We start from the raw sequence: 15,965 nt of genomic DNA, 5'->3' as shown, positions 1-15,965 counted from the left end.
TGGTGTGTTTTTATGTGTGGTGTGTGTTCGTATATGTTTATGTGCTCATGCGTGTATACGAATAGGGGCCTACAATGAGTAAAAAAAGATATTCGATTAATAAATAAGGGAGACTTAGATAATTTTGTTAGTGTTCATAAGTTTTGTAAACCTTACTACTAGTTTTTTCTTAAAAAAAATATTAAACGTTGCAAGCCGTTTGAGGATGATCGATTTTGCTGCTCATCAATGAGACTATTTCCAAGTTGTATCCTCTCTCTCTCGCGTGCGCATGCACACCCATGACACACGTTTACACACACTGTTAGAATCAAACATCATGCGCAAAATAACGAATGATCGTAGACAATAAATCATCATTGTCATGGAGCACACGAGGGAAATGGAATGTGAGCAGGGTGTTGTGGGCAGACGGATGCGGTGAAACCACGTTAAGACACATAACAATAGCCAGACCTTGGCAGGTACTATTCAAGATCTCTCATGTTCTCTTACACCTTGACAGGTACTATTCATGCTCTCTCATGTTCTCTTGTCCTCCCAAGCGGTGGTGTAAGCATTTATATCCTACATTGTTGTTCTGTTGTCTATTTGTTTCTTTCATCTGTAGAAGTTGTCCTATGATGGCATCCCTGGCCAAGGCCTTTGACCTAGTGTCATAACGTAAGGAGCAGCCACACAAGGTATTTAGTGAATTTGAGGCCTGATACCACTGTCAAAGCCCCATAGGATCTCCTCGTAGAGTGCTCCTGGTAAAAGACTCGAAACCTGTAAACAAACGAAACAAACATGACGGGGGTGCAAGCCTGACTCACCTCCCAACCTTGACACAGTCGTGGGCAAGCCCACAAGTCTTGGCTGTCCCCACCGAGCCATGAGCTGAGCTAACTAGATGGACGTACTAACCAATCTCTACCTCGTGACATCCCATACCGCCATGAAGCTACCCTTGCGAGCCTCGACTGCTGGCCTCGGCTACATGAAGCAGGTGCACGTCTGCACTAGATCTAGGCTCTTGACCATAGAGCTCTCACAAAGACACGCGAGACTCTATATGACTAATGACTAACCTTGGCCACCCTTTTATAGGCTCTTGGCTTGTCATCCTCAACACGATCCTTCCACTTGATCTTGTATTGCGTGATAAGCGTATTACGCAATCCTCTTTCACGAAATCCAAGAATCTTCTCAGGTTCGTGTGGAACAAATGTCATGTCCTCGACATCTACGATTTTCTGAGGAGTAACTAACTGGTCTGTTCCACCTGGAACTTCCTTAAGTGTACTGACATGAAATAGAGGATGAACTTTCACATGAAAAAGCAAATCCAATTCATATGCAACTGAACCAATCCGTCGTGTAATACGAAATGGTCCATAGTACTAGGGGATAATTTCAAAGATCGACCTGTCTGTAAAGTCTCGGAATCTTTCGGAACTCGCAAATACACCATCGTTCCTTCAGAGAACTCTCTGGGTGAACGATGTCTATTAGAATAAAATCTGTCTCGGTCTTGAGCACGTCTAATAGATTCCTCTGCAACTTGTAACATTTCTTGCAAAAAATTACGTGTTGCATCATGCTGAAGTCCTGAGAATCCCACTGTAACAGGTGATCTAGGTTGAAAACCATACATAAGCATGAAAGGACTAAAATGTGTACTCGTATGCTTAATATTGTTATATGCAAATTCTAACATAGGAAGATAATCCTCCCATGAACTCTGCCTTTTGGATACATATGCTCGAAGCATATCCTCCAAAATCTGATTCACTCTTTCAGTCTGGCCATCAGATTGAGGATGATCTGAGAAACATAAATTCTAAGTTGTTTCCAACTTCTCAAAAACAAGTTTCCAAAAATCACTAGTAAACTTAGAGTCCCTATCACTGACTATGTCCTGCGGTAACCCGTACAGTCTAAAGAATTGCTCGATAACTGCCTTGCTAATTGCGTAGCTGTAATGGTCTTCCGGGTCGGTAAAAATCTAGTCATTTTTGTCAAGCCATCTACCACAACCTAAATAGAATCGTGGCCTTGATGTGTTCTTGGCAATCCGGTAATAAAATCCATGGAAATACTTTCCCATTTATTACCTGGGATTTGCAAAGGATGCAACAACCCAGCCTGTCTAAAGCGTTCAGCTTTATTTGCTTGACAAACTTGACACTTGAGAACATGATTAATCTTCTACATACCCTTTCTTCTTTGGCCAATAAAAAGTGTGTTTCACTAACGATAATGTCCTGTGTACCCCAGGGTGTTCAGCAGAAGGGGTGTCGTGACACTCCTTAAGAATTTTGGACCTAATGTTCGAGATCTGTGGCACACAAATTTTGTCATCACGGAATAGTAAACCATTTTGAATCATCCACTGGCCTCCTGCAGCCTGAATGGTAGGCTGCTCAATCATTGAGTCTTGGTCAATCAATGAGCTCCCGTCCTAGATCTTCTGTCGAAATGGACCAAAATAACTATCAGTCCTGCAAAGCCCTCTCAATGACTGAAATAAATCAGTAGAAATCTCGGTGAACGACAAAGTATTCACCTCTCTAATTCGAATAAGCGTATCTGCAACACTATTCATGGACCCTTTTCTATAACGAATCTCAAAATCAAAATCTTGCATTCATTCAGCTTTCCTTCCTCTCAAATCATCCGTATCACACACATACTTGATTGACTGATGATCAGTCAATACCACAAACTTGGAGCCATATAAATTATGTCTCCAGACCTTTAGAGCGTGAATCACTGCATAAAGCTCCTTCTCAAGGGTTGGCCAACAGAATTGAGTGTCGTCTAGCCATATAAATTATGTCTCCAGACCTTTAGAGCGTGAATCACTGCATAAAGCTCCTTCTCAAGGGTTGGCCAACAGAATTGAGTGTCGTCTAGCTTTTTACTTTCAAAAGCAACAGGTCTATCATCAAATAGAGCAGCCTCGATGGCGTAGTCACTGGCATCAGTTTCAAGAACATAAGGCCGATTAGGATCGGGTAATGCTAAGATAGGTGCTTCCTTGACTTTATCTTTCAAAAGTCTGAAGGCCATATCCAGATCGTTATTCCAAGTGATATGCTGATTTGACTTATGTCCACAACCTTTCAACAAGTCAGTCATCGGATAGCGTGAGCTGAGAGTACTCCCGCACAGATTTCCGAAGAAAAACAACAAAACCGAGAAAAGAACGAAGTTGTTTCACTGTTCGCGGCACAGGCCAGGCCACAACCTTTTGAACTCGGTCATAGTCAATGCTCAATCCATCTCTAGTGATTTTTTGTCCCAAGTAAATAATGTCTGTCACATGAAAAACTCACATTTACTTAATTTAGCATATAGTCGATTCTGTCTTAAAATAGTTAAGACAATCGTGAGTACGACTATATATCAAAATATCATCCAAGAACACAACCACAAATTTTTCCAAATGTTCACGAAAAAGATCATTCATCATCTGCTAAAAAGTGGTTGGAGCATTGGTTAACCCAAAAGGTAATATGAGAAACTCATAAAGGCCATACCTAGTCCGAAAGGCGGTTCTTTCGACATGCCTTTCATGAATACGTATCTGGTGATAGCCAGTACGTAAATCTATCTTCGTGAAATATTTCGTTCTTGCTAACCGATCAATCAGGTCATCTGATCTAGGGAGAGGATAACGGTTCTTAATTGTCAGCTTGTTCAATCTCTTGTAATCTATACACATTCTCTAGGTGTTGTCCTTCTCTCTCCTAAGCAACACAGGTGCACCCCAAGGTGATTTACTTGGACGGATCTGGCCCATCTTCAAATAATCTTCGAGTTGTTTGGTCAACTCATCTTCCTCAGCTTGGCTCATCCTGTAAGGTGGAGTACTAACAGGGTGAGCACAATACGATGATCTACTGCCCTTTTAGGTGGTAAGTATGAGAAATGAAGAAAGTGGAATCAATACACAATGGAAAACAATATACAAAGAAGGATCCATTATATTACCAAAATCAACTGTATTTACAAGAGGTCCTTGAGAGGGATGTATACAATCACCTAAGATACTATACTGGGTGTTCCTATGTTCAAAAGAAAAAATATGACTAGACCAATCTATCTAGGCTTGAAGAGTCTTAAACCACTCAATCCCTAATAACAAGTCTACATGTTCTAGGTGCATAATATAGCATTCCAGAGTATCTTTGTAGTCCTGAATCCGGATTGGTAGCGTCTCCACCTTTTGATCCCATACTTGCCGACCCGCAGGTAGGCGTACCTCTTAGGTATGATCGCTGGGCGTTGTTTCAAGACCCAATTTCTGCACAAGTTTGTAATTAACAAAATTGTGTGAGTTGCCAGGGTCTAGAGGAATGTGGATTCTATGGCCATTCACTTCTCCATAAACTCGAAGAAGATCATGCAAGCCAAAAACTTTAGAGTTGAACAGATAATCAGAACATGTACTAGGGCGAGAAAGTAGAGTAGCTGACGTACCTGTCAAAGACAACTGGTTAGCTGCCTTTGGCTTGGGTCCTGCGTTGGTCTTTGCACCCTTTTGCTTCGGGCACTCGTTACGCATATGTCCTTTTTCCTCGCAGATGAAGCAATGTCTCTCCTTCTTGAGCTTCAAAGCCTTAAGGAGACGTTTCTTCTTTGCTGGTGTCGAAGTTGAATTCTTCGAAGGTTGGTTCGAAGACTTTCCTTCAGTCATGCTAGCCATTGGTGTGGAGAACTTTCTTTTGTGCTTGTTCCCCTACTCGGTAACGGGTTTAGACGTAGAAGAGACCATTGTATCATCATAGATACTAGCGGTATGAATGGCTTCGTCCAAAGTTTTGCATTTGTTGTTTTTAACCTGTAAACGGTATAAGTCGGGTAAACCGGGTACGAAGAAACCCAAAAGAGTTGTGGAATCCATCTTCGTAGCTTTCATCTGCAAGTCCCTAAATTTTTAGAGATAGACCTCATAAGTGAGGTTCTGCGAGGTCATGGTCAAAGTAGTAAACCGGGCAACAACATCATAGTCATCCTCTTTCTTGAGGAATTCTTTCTTGAAGACGTCTTCGAACTGTGCCCAAGTCATTGGTTTAGGGTTGAGTTCCTTCCACCAAAGCAAAGCTTTGCCTGAGAGGAAACCTGCTGCTAATTGGATCCATTTTCCATCATCATATGGATAAAACTGAAAATGGACTTGCCACTTATGTAGCCAAGTGTCCACTATCTCCTTGCTACGCTGCTTTTGCTCGCCCCCAAACTGTTCCGAAGTAATATTGGGGCCTAAAGCAGATGCCAAGGTATCCATACCCGAAAGAGTAGATAGGGTAGTGGTCAACAAAGAGATGGAGTTCTGTAAAGCCTGCATCTGCACGGCGATTTGTGCTTGACGTTCCGAGGAAGAAGCTTCGAGAGCAACTTTAAACTCTTGGAAATCTGATTTTGAAACATAATCGTCGAAAAGATCGGCATCGGTGGCTTCCGTAGTAGCCGGCAGGGCTTCACGTTCTAGAAAGGGCTCCAACTCGGATTCTTGGGTCAACATCTTGAAGAGGGCAAGGTGAGAGAAAAAGTTGATCTTGCACAAATAAGAGTGCTAGACAACTTGAGAGCTTGAGAGCTTAAGAGCTTGAGAGCTTGAGAGCTTGAGAGATGTGTGGCAAGAAGCCTGCTTAAGGGGAGTTTATAGGCTTCCCCAAAAGCTTACTTAGCTTTTGCTTTTGTGTGTTTTTTTTGGCAAAAAAAATAAAATAAAATAAAATAAAATAAAATAAAATAAAATAAAATAAATAAATAAATAAATAAATAAATATATGTTTTTGGTTTTCTAAAAAAAACACATGGAAAACAAGGCATGGGTTTTTAAACCCCTTTGCTAAGGTTCACAAAAAAAAACGAAAGCAAGGCAAAGCGTGGTGTGGGTTTTTTCTAATAAAAAAACAAAAGCTAAAAAAAACTCCACCTGGCGCTGTCGTTTGCTTTTCGCTAATTTCTGTAGCATCTTAGCGCCGCCTACCTACCACCCGTTGGCCTGCGTGTACCCGCGAAGGTTGGCCGCCTGCGCCTGGCTGCGCAAAGCAGTCCGACTGCTTGCATACAGTTTGCCTACCAACGTGCACTGGCTCGCCCATCTGCCTGCCTGTGTATACCAGCTTGCGCATGTGCACCGCTTGTCAGCGTGTGTGTATTACCCGCCTGACTGGTGCAGCGTTCATGTTGCTGGCCTCTTCATACAAGTGGGCGCACAGCAACCATACAAGCGCTACACAGCTACGGCCGGCGACCTCTCTCTCTCTCTCTCTCTCTCTCTCTCTTACAAAAACACAGCCGATTGGCTTTTTCTTTTTTTTTTTTCTCTTCAAACTGTTAATACAGTTGAAAGCATATCTAGCCTTCTTCTTTGCAAAGCAAACAACCCATAACAAGACCAAAATCCCCATGACCACGGGTTCCTACGATGAAATTGAAAAAAACAGCAGTATACTCAAAAAACAGCAAGCTTCTTGAACTCATACCTTTTCTTCGACCTCTTTTCTCTACCTACCGACTTGCTCGTTCACGAGGCTTGCTTTGATACCACTGTCAAATCCCCTTAGGATCTCCCGTAGAAAGCTCCTGGTACAAGACTCGAAACCTGCAAACCTGCAAACAAACCAAACAAACATGACGGGGGTGCAGGCCTGACTCACCTCCCAACCTTGACAGTCGTGGGCAAGCCCACAAGTCTTGGCTGTTCCCACCAAGCCACGAGTTGAGCTAACTAGATGGATGTACCGACCAATGTACCTCGTGACGTCCCATACTGCCACGAAGCTACCCTTGCCCATATAAGCAGCAAGACAACAGAGAGAGAGAGAGAGAGAGACAGAGAGAGAGAGAGAGAGAGAGAGAGAGAGAGAGAGAGAGAGAGAGAGAGAGAGAGAGAGAGAGAGAGAGAGAGAGACCTGTTGGAATCAGCTATCTCAAGAAAGAAAGATATTAAGGGTAGCAATCATAAATTCTCCTCCATAGGAATTTTTTTCATGCATTTTAAAAAATATGTATGGAATCAAAACTCTCATCAACTTAGTAGTTTGGGAGTTATGAATTTTTAGAGATAGAATAGTCAATAGGATAGCAATACGAATATACATGTGTGCATGTGTCTCTATCACATAAACACATATCTATGTGTCTCTCTCTCACGTGCATTCTCTTTACATCTTTGTCACATGCATATACAGAACCTTCTCTCACATACATCACATGCACGTACACTCTCTTTTCTTGCATACACACTTTCTCTCTCTTCTCACCTCTCTCTCTCTCTCTCTCTCTCTCTCTCTCTCTCTCTCTCTCGCACACACACACACATACATACACCCTCCACACGCACGTGTGTAGCTGTGTATGCATACTATATGAATGTGTATATAATATCATTATATATTAACTATATGTATATTGATTTTTATATCATTATTATAATATAGATAGATATATATATATATGTCTTTAATTTTCTTATTTACAATATTATATATATATATATAGCATTATATTATAATATATTAGTATAGATTTGTTTAACATCCTTACTTATTATATGTTTATATATTGTTATCATGTATATTTTAAACTTAAATATTATATACCTTTATATTTTTGTATTATATTATTTATTTTAATTTTCTTCTCACAACATACCCCTACACCTCTCTCTCTCTCTCTCCCTTTCCCCAATATGTGCCTCCCCCCCCTCTCTCTCTTTCTCTCTCTCTCGCTCTCTCCTGTGCCCCAACACGTGGCTCCTCCCCTCCCGCATCATACTCCCTTCTCTCTTTCCCCTACCCCCAACACTTGGCCCTCTTCCAAACACCACGTGTCTCCTCCCCTCTCTCTCTCTCTCTCTCTCGCTCTCTCTCTCTCTCTCGCTCGCTCTCGCTCTCTCCTGTGCCCCAACACGTGGCTCCTCCCCTCCCGCATCATACTCCCTTCTCTCTTTCCCCTACCCCCAACACTTGGCCCTCTTCCAAACACCACCTGTCTCCTCCCCTCCCAAAAACTTGTGCATAATAGATAGTATAGATATAGATAGATATATTATACACACACATGTATAATGTATATATCTATACATGTGTGTATAGATATATATATACATGTGTGTATAATATATCTATCTATATCTATTATGCATATAGACACACACATACATATAATATATCTATCTATATACTATCTATTATGTATACACACACACACACACACACACGTGTGTGTATGTGTATTTATAAATGTAAATAAAAATAAACACACATACACATATTTTTAATTTAATTTAATTTGATTTATTTTATTGAAATCTACTTTTATTCTCTCTCTCTCTCTCTCTCTCTCTCACACACACACACACACACACACACGTACACGTACACACACACACACACACGTACACGTGCACATGCACTAATGCAAACACACACTCTCTTACACATAGAAATTCTCTCTCTCTCTCTCTCTCACACACACACACACACACACACACACATACTCCCTCTCTCTCTCTCTCTCTCTCTCACACACACACACACACACACACACACACACACACATACTCCCTCTCTCTTCTCACACACACTCTCCCGCACATAGAAACTCTCTCTCTCTCTCTCTCTCTCTCTCTCTCATGCACACACATAGAAACTCTCTCTCTCTCTCTCTCTCTCTCTCTCTCTCTCTCTCATGCACACACATAGAAACTCTCTCTCTCTCTCTCTCTCTCTCTCTCTCTCACACACACACACACACACACACACACACACACTCCCTCTCTCTTCTCACACACACTCTCCCGCACATAGAAACTCTCTCTCTCTCTCTCTCTCTCTCTCACACACACACACACACACATACTCCCTCTCTCTTCTCACACACACTCTCCCGCACATAGAAACTCTCTCTCTCTCTCTCTCTCTCTCTCTCTCTCTCTCTCATGCACACACATACTCCCTCTCTCTTCTCACACACACTCTCCCGCACATAGAAACTCTCTCTCTCTCTCTCTCTCTCTCTCTTTCTCATGCACACACATGTAAATATATATTATATATAATATTATGTTTTACTATATTTAGACACATATACCTATATATGCATATGTGTGCGTGTGTGTTAATAAAATAAATACACACACATACACATATAATCCTAATTAATTAAATTTTACTAGGTGGGGATGTGTGGTGAGGTGTGCTCACTCTTAAATAAGTGTATCTTACATACAATGTCTTATCTTTCTTTACAATGAGAGAGAAAGAGAGACATACCTAGAGGTTAAAGTTTTCATCTCATGAAGCTCACCTTTTAAGAAGGAGGCCCCTATTTTTTTCTCAAGAAAATCATTAGGCCCTTTCTCCCTTGGCTCACTGCTTCCTCTCCTTTGGCCATGTGGAAGGGGATATGGCTAGAGAGAGTGACGTGGTAGGGGGAGAAACTTATGCTTAATAAAAGTTAAATTTACAGCAATGTGACGAGCTATGGTGGATCAAATGGAAGAATCAACATCATTAGTGAGTGATTAGATGATAATTAGGAGACGAGATTAGTGAACAATTAACTGATAGCTTAATGTAGGCATGGATACTCAAAAACTAGCAAATTACTCATTAGGCCAATGCCTCAATTTATACAAGTTTGTCCATGATTTGCTCCACTGATTTGTTCCTTGATTTGTGCCACCTCCCCTACATATGGGGGGGACACCTCATCCTTGATTCACTCCACCTCTTTTACTCGATTCTCTCCACCTCTTCACTTTTCCCATAATATCTCCACACATCCTATATCTTCTCATGCTACCCTTTATTCTCTCCCAGTAGATACCTCTCACCTTTTCACTGCTACCCACTCATTTACTGACTCTCTTTTACATCCTCTTGCTCCCGCACACACCCATTCACTGTAGCCCAGGATCAATGCCTCAAGTCCCTAACTCATAGTCCTGACACACTCTCTCTATGTGTCCAAGGCTTACTACAAGTACCTGTGACCTTGACTAAAGTGCTCACACATACATCTACCACATGGCCTACATCATCGGTGGCTCAGAGTTGTTTTTCTCTGCTGGGACAGGTTACATTGGGTTGTGCGGTTTCTCTCTCTTTCTCTCTCAGAAAAGATGATCTGACTCCACTTCCTTAGGAGTCTCCATGAAGTTTTCTGATGTCAATCCTTCTTCACTGGGTTTGCTATAGTTAGCAGTCTCTTGCCATGTGTCCTGGCGTCCCACAGTTGTGGCAAGTGAAGGTTCTTCCTCCTTCCCTGCCTCTTCCTTGTTCTCGTCCTCGTGAGAATCCTCCTCGGGTATAGATTGTTTTTTCCTCTCGAGTTGTTGGGTCCACCCTTTTCTTCTCTTTGTCCTTGGTCTCTTGCTCTAGTAGAGCTCCTTCTATCTCATGTAGCTTCAATTCTGGTACATTCTTTAAGGTTGCCACAATGTTTTTATATTCTCCTTTGTCCACACTTGTCAGAAGCACTGCTAGTGCCTCATCATCCTCTACCTTATTACCAATGGCTGCCAGTTGTTGCTTAATGCTTTTGTATTTGTTTAAGTGTGTGGTTAGAGGTTCACTTTCCTTCATGTCAAGTTTGTAGAATTGCATTAGCAGATTTATCTTTGATTTTTTTGCTTGAGTTCCAAATAATTTATTGAGTTCATCTCATGCATCTTTTGCCCGTTGTATCCCTGTAATGGGGTGAATGATTTCATCATTTAAACTGAGTGCAATGAGTCCTAATGCTTTCCCTTCCACTCATTCTCCTCAATCACCTCTGGGCATTTATCTCTTCCCTCAACTAGCCCCCACAGATTTTTCCTCATGAGCAAATACATGGTCTTTGTTTGCCATGTATGAAACTGCTCCCCATTAAATTTAGCTATTTCTTGTGCTGTGCTCTTGAGATGATGTGAAGGGGGTCTTACCTCTTGATCCAATTAAAGATTCAAGGATAGTGTCTACCCTTTTACAACTCAAATCTGGTGTTAAATGATGATTACAACAAATTTATCAGCATAAATTTACCAAAAATTACATAAAGCCAAGTGTAGCTGATCTATATTAAATGGTTGGAGTATCAAACATTTCTCTAAATTGTATTCTGAAGTGATAGGGATCTGTATTAGATACCCAATGGTAAATTTGAATCCTCAATTGCACCAAAATATAGTGATTAGTATTGATTAATCACTGATTAGTGAAATAATCTCCTGTTTTGTGTATGCAAAAAATACACTGATTGGGAGGGATTAATCGGGGTAGTGATTATGATAGAAAATTCAATTTGAACACATAGACATGTGTAGCACCTTCCCAATGTTGGATTAGATCCACCAATGCCTAATTAACACGTTGATTAGGTGGATTAATTAAGCAATTTGCCAAGATAATTCATTGTTCATGTGCAAAAGATTGTCCCAACTTGGAGTCTTCAATTGATCCACTTGCACAAATCTAATCTCAAAATGCTTCAATATAGTGGTAGATAAATGTGTCTAGATATGTTTTGAGCCCACAAACATCAATATTGAAGCTTTAATGAAGAATCAATCAAGTGATTAACAAAGGCACTTCCCTGACTGTGCACAGTGATGGATCTCACTGTAGACTTGATGAAATAAAAAACTGTCTACACCAGCTTGTAGAGCATGCTTGAAAACCCCCAGGCCTATCTGGAATTAGACCAATTCGAAGGGGGTGTGTTGCATGGAGCTTTTTCCACAAATCTTAAAGCGCCTCTACAAATTGCGCTGCCGCCGCCATTCTACGTCGAATTCACCCGATTCCTTTGAGCTGTGTGTAGGTCCTTGAGTCTAGTATGAGCCTCTAAAAGGACTTGGGCAATGGTTATGTGTGAAGGGAGAGAGAGCTCCTCCACCAGCCTGGGGGTACAGAGGCTAGTTGAAAAAGAGCCAAAAAATTAGATTATCTCATAATTATGATTAGTAGAATTATTAGCAAGGTAATTAGCCTTAAAATCCAGATGAATCCTAAGCTTGGCTCTGTTGGAACTAGGGTTGCAGGAAAGCACACAAAGCTTGGAGAAGAAGAAGCAAGAATGCACACAACACAAAGTGTATTAGATTGTGTCAATGTACAAAAGATAAGTTAGTCCTAGAATGATGGGCGTATATACAAGCTGGGGGAAAAAACCTCCTAAAGAGGGTGTGTTTGCATTAGTGCATGTGCACGTGTACATGTGTGTGTGTGTGTGTGTGTGTGTGTGAGAGAGAGAGAGAGAGAGAGAGAGAGAGAGAGAATAAAAGTAGATTTCAATAAAATAAATCAAATTAAATTAAATTAAAAATATATGTGTATGTGTGTTTATTTTTATTTACATTTATAAATACACATACACACACGTGTGTGTGTGTGTGTATACATAATAGATAGTATATAGATAGATATATTATATGTATGTGTGTGTCTATATGCATAATAGATATAGATAGATATATTATACACACATGTATATATATATCTACACACATGTATAGATATATACATTATACATCTGTGTGTATAATATATCTATACACATGTATAGATATATCTACACACATGTATAGATATATCTACACACATGTATAGATATATACATTATACATCTGTGTGTATAATATATCTATCTATATCTATACTATCTATTATGCACAAGTTTTTGGGAGGGGACACGTGGTGTTTGGAAGAGGGCCAAGTGTTGAGGGTAGGGGAAAGAGAGAAGGGAGTATGATGGGGGAGGGGAGGAGCCACGTGTTGGGGCACATGAGAGAGCGAGAGAGAGAGAGAGAGAGAGAGGGGGGGGGAGGGGACACGTGGTGTTTGGAAGAGGGCCAAGTGTTGAGGGTAGGGGAAAGAGAGAAGGGAGTATGATGGGGGAGGGGAGGAGCCACGTGTTGGGGCACAGGAGAGAGCGAGAGAGAGAGAGAGAGAGAGAGGGGGGGGAGGCACATATTGGGGAAAGGGAGAGAGAGAGAGAGAGAGAGAGGTGTAGGGATATGTTGTGAGAAGAAAATTAAAATAAATAATATAATACAAAAATATAAAGGTATATAATATTTAAGTTTAAAATATACATGATAACAATATATAAACATATAATAAGTAAGGATGTTAAACAAATCTATACTAATATATTATAATATAATGCTATATATATATATATAATATTATAAATAAGAAAATTAAAGACATATATATATATATATATCTATATTATAATAATGATATATAAATCAATATACATATAGTTAATATATAATGATATTATAAATCAATATACATATAGTTAATATATAATGATATTATATACACATTCATATAGTATGCATACACAGCTACACACGTGCGTGTGGAGGGTGTATGTATGTGTGTGTGTGTGCGAGAGAGAGAGAGAGAGAGAGAGAGAGAGAGAGAGAGAGAGAGGTGAGAAGAGAGAGAAAGTGTGTATGCAAGAAAAGAGAGTGTATGTGCATGTGATGTATGTGAGAGAAGGTTCTGTATATGCATGTGACAAAGATGTAAAGAGAATGCACGTGAGAGAGAGACACATAGATATGTGTTTATGTGATAGAGACACATGCACACATGCATATTCGTATTGCTCTCCTATTGACTATGCACACATGCATATTCGTATTGCTCTCCTATTTGACTATTCTATCTCTAAAAATTCATAACTCCCAAACTACTAAGTTGATGAGAGTTTTGATTCCATAGATATTTTTTAAAATGCATGAAAAAAATTCCTATGGAGAATTTATGATTGCTACCCTTAATATCTTTCTTTCTTGAGATAGCTGATTCCAACAGGTCTCTCTCTCTCTCTCTCTCTCTCTCTCTCTCTCTCTCTCTCTCTGTTGTCTTGCTGCTTATATGGGCGTAGCACCTATACCTCTAAAATGCATGCCTCCCATACATCTACACTTTGAGGGATGTTTTTATACTTATAACCATTGCTTATCACCAGTGAGTTTGCATTTCTATTCAAGGATGGCAGAGACGACAGCCTCCTTCTACGACTGGACACGTGCAACTGAGGCCTGCTCTTTGGCCAATACATTAGAATTGCCTGGGCAAGGTAAATCTCTCTCACTCTCTCTCATGTGTTTCCAGTTTCCCTTCTTCCGCTACGCATTCTATCATGGTATTAGAGTGCCGGTGAAAATCAGTGTTGGCTGCTTCCTCAGGTGGTCAGATCTGCGTTTTTTTTTCTCAGGTTGCTACTGGTCGTTTGCCTCTTCCAGGCGCTTCTCCATTGTAGCCGCATGGTCATCCTCTACAAGTTTTTGACCCCTGAGATACCCCCCTCACCTATCAGTTGCATTGTGTTCACGGCAACAGCACCTAGAGTGCTTCAGAGGGAGATGTGGAGGCCTTTCATTTGGCGATGCCCACCTCAGTGGAGTGTGCTTATGTACAGCATTGGGCAACTCATGGTACGGAGTTCGGGCAGATGGACCCCATCTTTTACTTTTATTTAGATTCTTTACATCTTGCGATGCCGACCTTTTCAGAGGATGCTTTTGTACAGCATTTGGCTACTCTTGGTACAGAGTTGGACTCTATTTCTTTTGAGGGTTCCAGTGAGAAGCAGTTTGCCTCTCCCACGATTGATTATCTCCAGGATTTGATCTTGGTTGGTTTTGAGGTTTTTCATACCTTCTCTAGGCTGGATACACGATTTGATTTTGGTTGGTTTTGAGGTTTTTCATACCTTCTCCAGGCTGGATACATGACATTCTACTTCGGGGAGTGTACGTACACTTGGGTTTGGCACCGTTATTTGGAGCAGCACGTCGCTGTCAGAATATGCAGCAGAAATGATAACCAAACTTGGGTAGACAAGAGCAAGTAGACTGTAGAAAATAAACAGCACAAGAAACACATAGAGATAGGTGTGCAAACTCTTCTCTATACACAAGATCCTGGAAAAACTGAATGAGAAAGTGGTGGGGACTGAGATATACAACCCTGATAGGGCAGTCGGCCACGAGAAATAGTGCACACGACTGTAGAAAAAGTCCCACGACTGCATAAATGCAGTCGGCCAGCATACAGATGCCCACGACTGATGAAAACCAGTGGGCCAGCAGCCCTGAAGCCCACGACTGATGAAGATCCAGTCGGCCTGCACACTGGGGTGCTCCTGGCATCATCTGGCAATCCTCCCACCACTAGGAAAAATGGAAAAAAATAGGGAAAAAATACGGGGAGTGTGGAAAAATGATAAAACACCTCATAAGGGCGGGCACACCCACAACAAAGGCCGCGGTGTATACAAATAGACAGGAGATGACTTCTAACACCCCCTCTCAGCTCCTGGCTGTGAAACCAACCCAAGGGAGCTGGAGTGCCGCCTGAGCGTAGCCTGAGGTAGAGACTGCGTGAAGAGGTCCGCCGCATTGTTCTCCGTCGAACAATAAAGTAGCAAGATGTCACCAGCCAAGATCTTCTCACGTACAAAGTGATATTGTATCTCTATATGCTTGGTCTGGGCATGGAAAACAGGGTTCCGAGCAATAGCTATACAACTCTGGTTATCGCACTGGATGACTGTGGGCTCCCTCTGTGGAAACCCAATCTCGCCTAGCAGCCTCCGCAGCCATACAACCTCATAAGCAGCACCACAAGCAGCCCGATACTCTGCCTCTGTCGAAGAAAGGGCAATAGTTGGCTGCCTCTTGCTGCTCCAAGAAACTGCTCCTGAGCCGAGGGTAAAACTGTATCCTGAAGTAGATCTCCTCGTGTCTGGATCTCCTCCCCAATCTGAGTCACTCCAACCTTGGAGCTTGACTCCATTCCCTCCTGTGTAAAAGAGTCCCAGATCCTTTGTACTCTGCAGATACCGCAAGATCCGCAATCCTGCATCCCAATGAGACTTCAATGGCGTCTGCATAAAAGAGCTCAACAGCCCCACGGAGAAGCTCAAGTCCAATCTGTTCAGCAACCAGATCAATG

This window comes from Cibotium barometz, chromosome 50, assembly GCF_041138505.1.
Source record: "Cibotium barometz isolate CiBa-2024 chromosome 50, ASM4113850v1, whole genome shotgun sequence".
Taxonomy (NCBI): Eukaryota; Viridiplantae; Streptophyta; class Polypodiopsida; order Cyatheales; family Cibotiaceae; genus Cibotium; species Cibotium barometz.
The sequence above is the reverse complement of the archived record's forward strand: the minus strand, read 5'-3'. Positions refer to the sequence as shown.